This window comes from Stegodyphus dumicola, chromosome 1 (assembly GCF_044657685.1).
Source record: "Stegodyphus dumicola isolate Sdum_Otavi_A_Nest chromosome 1, ASM4465768v1".
NCBI classification, from domain to species: Eukaryota; Metazoa; Arthropoda; class Arachnida; order Araneae; family Eresidae; genus Stegodyphus; species Stegodyphus dumicola.
Genome location: NC_140768.1, coordinates 90,539,769 through 90,546,771, shown reverse-complemented (window position 1 = coordinate 90,546,771; position 7,003 = coordinate 90,539,769). Strand labels below are relative to the sequence as shown.

General features: G+C 28.7%; 1 long non-coding RNA gene across 1 annotated transcript; it reads left to right on the top strand.

Moving 5' to 3' along the window:
- Positions 1-480: 480 nt before the first annotated feature.
- On the top strand, positions 481-6,303 carry LOC146999147 (uncharacterized). Its single transcript, XR_015039486.1, has 3 exons — positions 481-553; positions 3,113-3,202; positions 6,166-6,303. It is a non-coding gene; the product is annotated as an uncharacterized LOC146999147 (long non-coding RNA).
- Positions 6,304-7,003: the final 700 nt, after the last annotated feature.

Below are 7,003 nucleotides of genomic sequence, written 5' to 3'. Positions count from 1 at the left end.
TACAGTCGTGCGATAATTTCGCAGTAAAGATACATCTCTGATGACTATCCAAGATTCTAGAAACTTTGGTCTTATATAGAGATGGTCGTCTTATAGAAATAATACTTAATATCAATATTTATTTATAATCTCAGAACTATTGGTCACTTTCAGAAGTGGTCGTTTGAGAGGCGATATTCTATATATTTATTTACTGATACTCTCAGATTCCAAAATTTGTTTATATTCTCAGAAATATTGGATGGAAGATGGTCATCCCATACATGCAAAATTTTACATTTCATTAAAAATGAATTCGGCATTATTTAACTATTTCCCTATTAATTAATTAATTAGATAAAGAAAAAATTAGGAAATAGTACTGTTTATTACGGAATAATGTAGGAAGTTCTACAGAACTATATTCTTTTGCGTCATTGCACATTGTATCCGGCAAACTACTAGTTCCACGTATTCTTCCGCAAATCCGTAAACATCTGTCTGATTTGAAACGAAATCCAAAATGGCTGCGCCATGAGGTTAACTTGTATGGATATTTTTTGTTGCATGAAAGGTAAGTTCAGTTGCAATACTTGTATGTTTACTTTTTTTGCTTTTCGAATTTATGTTATTTATGTCATTTTGACAGTTAAATGTTTCACAGCTTTATGAATTCAATTGTTACCATTCTGTCGTGAATTACGTGTATCTCAATGGCTGGCTGTCTTTTCAAATATCTAATTTGCCCTGCTATCCAAATGTTTATGATTGAATTTTTTTTAGTCTAGTTTATGCATTCAGTTTCAAAATAATATGTGTGATCAGATTGCTTATTATTTTATTGCAGCAATAAATTTATGTTAAATAGTTTGAACAATTGTATAAAAATAAGAGTTTGCATTGTTTTGTCCAAAATATGTATGGTTGAAACATTATCTTAATCTAGTTTGTAATTCAAGTTTTTTTGGGGGTACTGTTTTGTTATTGGGACCAGAATCGGAAATGTATGAACCTGTGTTTGTAAGTATGTGCATAGATGTGTATATGTAGACATACAAACATACAAATATACAAGCATACATAAATACATTTCTGAACCCGGTCCTGATAACAGAACGGTACCTTTTTTAAATCTTTTTTGAATATTTTATAAAAGGATTAAGCACTTTTCAAACTGCATATCATTTTAAGATTTGACTTGCAGGAAGACAAAATATGGTCATTCAATCAAATGCTTATGATTGCTTTTAACATTTTCTCATAAATATTGTTTGCATTTTTATTGTATTTTAGATACTTCAGTTATGTAAAGTGAACATGAGAATATTAGGAAAGCTGAAGAATATGAATAGCTACCATAATACATGTATTTTTTCATCGAGCCCATTGTTTTAGAAACCAATGCACCAATATTATATGCTGGCTTATTTTATAGTTATATGCAGTTTAATTTTATGTTCATGTTACTGTAGTATTGTCATTATAATAAAAGTATTGATATTTTTTGTTGAATCTTGCAAGTTGCCTAACATTCAGAATTATTACTACCGAATTTTACTGATAGGTTTTTTTCGAGTTGACATAATCTGTCTGATAAGTAAAATAAACTGGTGTTTAAATTATATGCATTTCTCTTGATGTTTCATTGAAAGTGAGATGGAAATATAAATGCTATCCAGAAAAGTGAATTCTTTTTGCCTGAAATAACAAACTGTACTAAATGATAATTGTTTATATCATTTTAGAAATGTCAATATTAAAGTTTCTCCCCCTTCTCTTCTTTGATTTTGAAATAATTTATAATAAAATAATATATGCATAAGTGTAATTAATGTAAAGTGTCATTCAATAATATAATTTATTTTTACTGATATTTTTATATTTCTTATCTGGGTTTTCTTTTGGTGTTAGAAGGAGGAAGAGACTGTAATGTTTTAATTAAGGAAATAATTAAAACATTACAGTCTTTTAAATAACACAGTTACAGTAATGTTTATTGAAGCAATCAGTACTGTGTGATTGCCAGTGATTGAATAATGTTAAAATGCATTTTTCATAAGAAAATTTGCTTATCTTTGTGTTATAGATTTTATTTTGACACAAGCTGAAATTTGAATAATTGAAGCACTTTGAAAACCCGAATTATTTCCTGAATCATTAATCAAGCCAATATATAACATATAAATTTTCATACAAAATTATTTCTTTGAGCATATTATAAAGAGCTCATTTAATTTTATTATTTGTACAAATTTTAGACAAAAGTAGCATGTAACAGTTAAAGATTTATTGAAGCATACTTGTTACTTGTGGTAACAAAGAAGTGTGAAAGATATTGCCACATTAGCGAACATGACGATCATTGATGCTTAGTTTAGTAATTTAATAATATATTGAGAAATGCTGGGAACTTTCAGAAGTAGACATTTCGGAAATGATGGGCTTGATAAGAAATTTACATGGTTTTATTATTTATTCTTTAGTTAAGAATGGATTTTAGATGTTCATATGAAAGAATTCTGTTTAATTATATGTGAAAGAATTGTTAAAGTTTGGCATTTAAAAAAATGAATTAATAATATGCAATTATCTTTTTATTATACATATATTACTATATATTTCTAATGCGCTATGTAAATGTCAGTGCTAAACAATTGAGATACTATTGTCAGGGCAATCTTTTCTTATACATGAAAAATTCTGATATTTTCTTATCATCTGCCCTCACAGCTTCAACTTATGTTAAAACAGCAAGAGTATGCACACGATAATAGCAAACTATGAATATGCATACCACACACATGTATTTACATGCTTTATATTTAATCTTTATTTCTGAATAGTATTCCATTGGATGAAAAATATGTGAATATTGACCCAATATATATATATTTTTGTGTGTGTGCATCCTAAAATTTCTTGTTTCTTATAAAGTGCTTATTTGAATTACTACTTGTGAACAGAGCAGTAGATATGAACCATAAACTAATCATTTTGCCAATTTTCACAGCTTTGCAGATAGTCAGAAAGCACCAAAATTTGTAATAATGTTAAGTTTAAATGATGTTCTATACTTTTGTGTTAATTTTTCTATTCTATTAATTCTATTACTGTGTTATCAAACTTTCTGCAGGAATTTCAACTGGTTAAGATGTTATTACCATGTGGAGAAGAATTTGGTTTTCAAGCTAGAAAAAATTGCAGCTGAAGGATTTTGTAGAAGGTCAGTCAAACTGGTTTTAGTTAATTATAATTTAATTTTGGGTGAAGAATTCTCAAATTTATTTATCATAAGTGCCTAAAGGTCTTCTAAATTAAATTCTGCTTGTTTTTGAAATTTTTCATGACATTTATTCTTTGATTATTATTTTTTTTTAATTTACTAACTTATGTCCAGGCACATAATGTTGCATTTAATGCCATACCTTAAATATTGTAAAATGTTAAAATAATACATTTCATTTAAAAATGTGGTTGTGACAGTAAATTTTCTGTTACATTTAATCATATCTATAAACATTGGTATACATCATTTTTCAATAACCTGTATATTATTTTGTGCATTTCTTTTACATCCAAGATCTGACATATGACTTGCTTTTCAAACTGATAACACGGTGTAATAATGTAATCTAATGGTTAAAGTTTACTATGGAACGGGCCAAATTTAATAAATTATTCTTTGATAGAAATTTAGTCATGTGTTCAGTGTGTCTCATCTCTTTAAATTGCTAAAGTAAATTTTATGTACTTGCATTTAGGAATTTTGACTGTATCAGAGTAATTTTGTTTCAGTTATTATAACATGCAAGGGAAAAAATTCATTCATAGCTCCGTATTTAAAATTAGTTAATTAAAGTCCTTAATAAAGAGGACGTTTTGTTGTTTTTAATGTCGATAGAGTTTAATTCAAAAATATGCCACATTAAGGGTTACTTTTTAACCTAATTTAAAATTTTCATTACTTTAACATGTCCAATAATGGTTATTTTAACTCCGATATTGTAATAATATCAAAATTCCTTACTTTTTGATAGGTAATCCAAATGTAAAACAAGAAAAGAAAAAAATTAAAATCTAGAAGTATATTTATTTCATACCTCTAACAAATAAAAACAACACAAGCACTTTTTACTGTCTATCTGCATAGTCTGGCATGTCCCGTAAGACTGAGATTTGTATGGTCAAATCCATGTTTCAGTTAAAGGAAAATGCATGCACAGTCTTCTGATTTTCCCTTCGATTTAGGATTCTGTATATACTAGCATAAGAAATATATTAGTTAATGCAGTGTTATACATCAATATTTATAGACAATTATTGTGGCTATGTTTATTATAATTTTGTTCACTGTAATGGCTGGAGTGCCTAAACCACCATGCTGTGTAAACAAAACTTAAATCTTCATCTCTGCATACTGCCCCACTAGTGTTTAAACCACTGAAATGGTGATTATGGTAGAACATCTTTGGTAAAAATTTACTCTACTGTAACCCTTGGCGAATCGTTTCTTTTTTTTATATCAAGATCGTCACTTGAGAGGATCGGCACCAATTTCAAGGTGGCCGCTACACAAAACCAAAATAAGAAGTCAAAGACATACACAAACTCTGTGTCCATGTACACATTGACCTATTAAAACAGAGAACTGCACAAACTGGGCATTGTGCACTGCCTTAACTTTGTCCATGTACACATTGATCTATTTTCACTTTAAGAAAATCAGAAAGTTAAAAATATCATAGTTACCAGAAAAAATTCGCCACTGTCTTAACACACAGACAACCAAAAATACACAAACAGAGAGGAATAAGTTACCAAAAATACATATTTCCTAACATAAAAACATTAAACAACAAATCTTCTAACAAAAATTAAAACACAGAGACAAAAAAATAAATGAAACGTCATTTTTTTAACATGCCTTTTTTTCACATGCATATGTTTAGGTTTGTTATGCAAATTTTTCGTCTCTTAGTCACCTCAGACATACTCAAACGATGGTACCCACACCAAAATAATAAATAGCATGTTCAAAATACAAGACCATATCACTTCCGTGCAACCAAACACAGCAATTGAAAAGAATGGTAAGAACCAAAAACCTGGGATCGTACAAAAGGTTTACTATTAAAAAAAGTAGCCCAAAACTAAATTTATCACAACACCTTGGCAATATTTGCAGAAATAACTCCTTTTTATTGACAAAAGAAAAGTTTTTTTTTTTTCCCAAAGGCTACTTTCGCCAACATTATCAACATTAGGGTTACCGAAAAACTTATTTGACGCAATAGGCTTCCACATTTCACAAACAACCAATACCACTTTGCAATTTTTTTTCAGACAGAAACCAAGGTGTACCATACAGTAAAGATTAGCCACATCTTCATTTACTACTGTTACAAGTACTTCTTTGGTAAATTTCTGCGGTTAAGTTCAAAAGCTTAAAATTGCATTAACATGATCAGATTCAGAGTCATAGCTAGGGTTTTCAGCGCTCAGGGACAACTGAAGATTTCGCACCCCCTACTGCTTGCCAAGGATGGAAAACATTTAATTCTAAAATGTTCTAACATCAGTTTGGCGCCCCTTGGATTCTGTGCCTGGGGAAAGATGCCCTCCTCTAGCTACGCCCCTGATCAGATTTTATTTTCTGCACGTAGCTAACAATTACTTATGTGTTGTCAGATAAATGTTACCAGATGCATTTAATTATGTTTTACTTGCCAATCTCATGAGACAAGTTTTTTTTGCTCCTGCAAGACTTTACTTTGTGTTGCAAAATAAATTCATTCTCACTATTTTTGGACTTGCCTACACATTAAATTTAAAATAGTTTTATGAATAGGTAAGATGTGATTATCATAATTTTGTTTCTCTCTTTATCTTGGCAACTTTATATGTTGATTCAGTATCCAGGTTACCTACCAGTGGCTGATTGATAAAACTGCTCATATGGTAAGCTGGTGGTTTGAGTTTATTTTCTGACATAAAAAATTTTAAAAGGCATCCCCCATGTTTATTTTACTATAATCGAAAAATCAAATAATTGCTACTCTGTTTATAGGTACTAAATGTTAAAATATTTTAAATGCTTCCTTTAATTTGCATTCTAATAGTCATTTGTTTAAATTTAATTATGAATTATATTCACATATAGTAATTGTGAGTGTTTTTTTATTTTAGGTGCTGTGAAAGGCAATGACAGAGATCCAATTTATCAAGAATTCTTATATACTACATAAGAATACATGGATATAAGATTGATTTTCATAAATTCAAATAAAATGTGATAAATTTGATTAATAAAAACTATTTTGAATTTTGAAAAGTGTTTTTCCTCTGTTAATCATAATATAGTGCCATAACTTTCTGAATGTGTTTATTTTTCATCCAAATAAATAGCTTTACAAAAATTTGTCATATTAATAGATATTGCATAATTTAGCATTATTATAAACATTTATTATAGCAGATTTAGCTGAACTACGTTTTTAGTCTCTCTGCAGATGAAGTCACAAAGGTAAGTGGTTAGATATTTTTCTATATTCCCCATTAAGTAATTTTATCTAATAAATTACCGTTACTTATATACTAAAGGTGAAAGAATAAGCTTTCCTTGAAGATACAAAAATTTGCAGATATTTCAAAAAATTGGTATACGTAAAGTTCTTAAATTGTCACATATGCGAAACTAAAAATGTTATATATGAAATAGTTCAGAAATATAAATATTTTCACTATTTTTTAACTATAATTCACTGCATTTGTTATATATAATCACAGTTTAAGGTAGCAGTGCTTTTCTCACTGTGATTTCTCATGAATTTTGATTCATAAATACACGTACATAAATCCACGTATTTTGATTTCTCTTTTGAGACCGAATAAAAAATGAACTAAACATTCTCGTTGACATTGAGAGTTGAATAAAAGCTCACCTCAAAATAAAATGAATTAATAAATTTATGGAAAATTTTACATTGCATATATTGAGCAGAAAGAGTGAACTGAATATACTTAA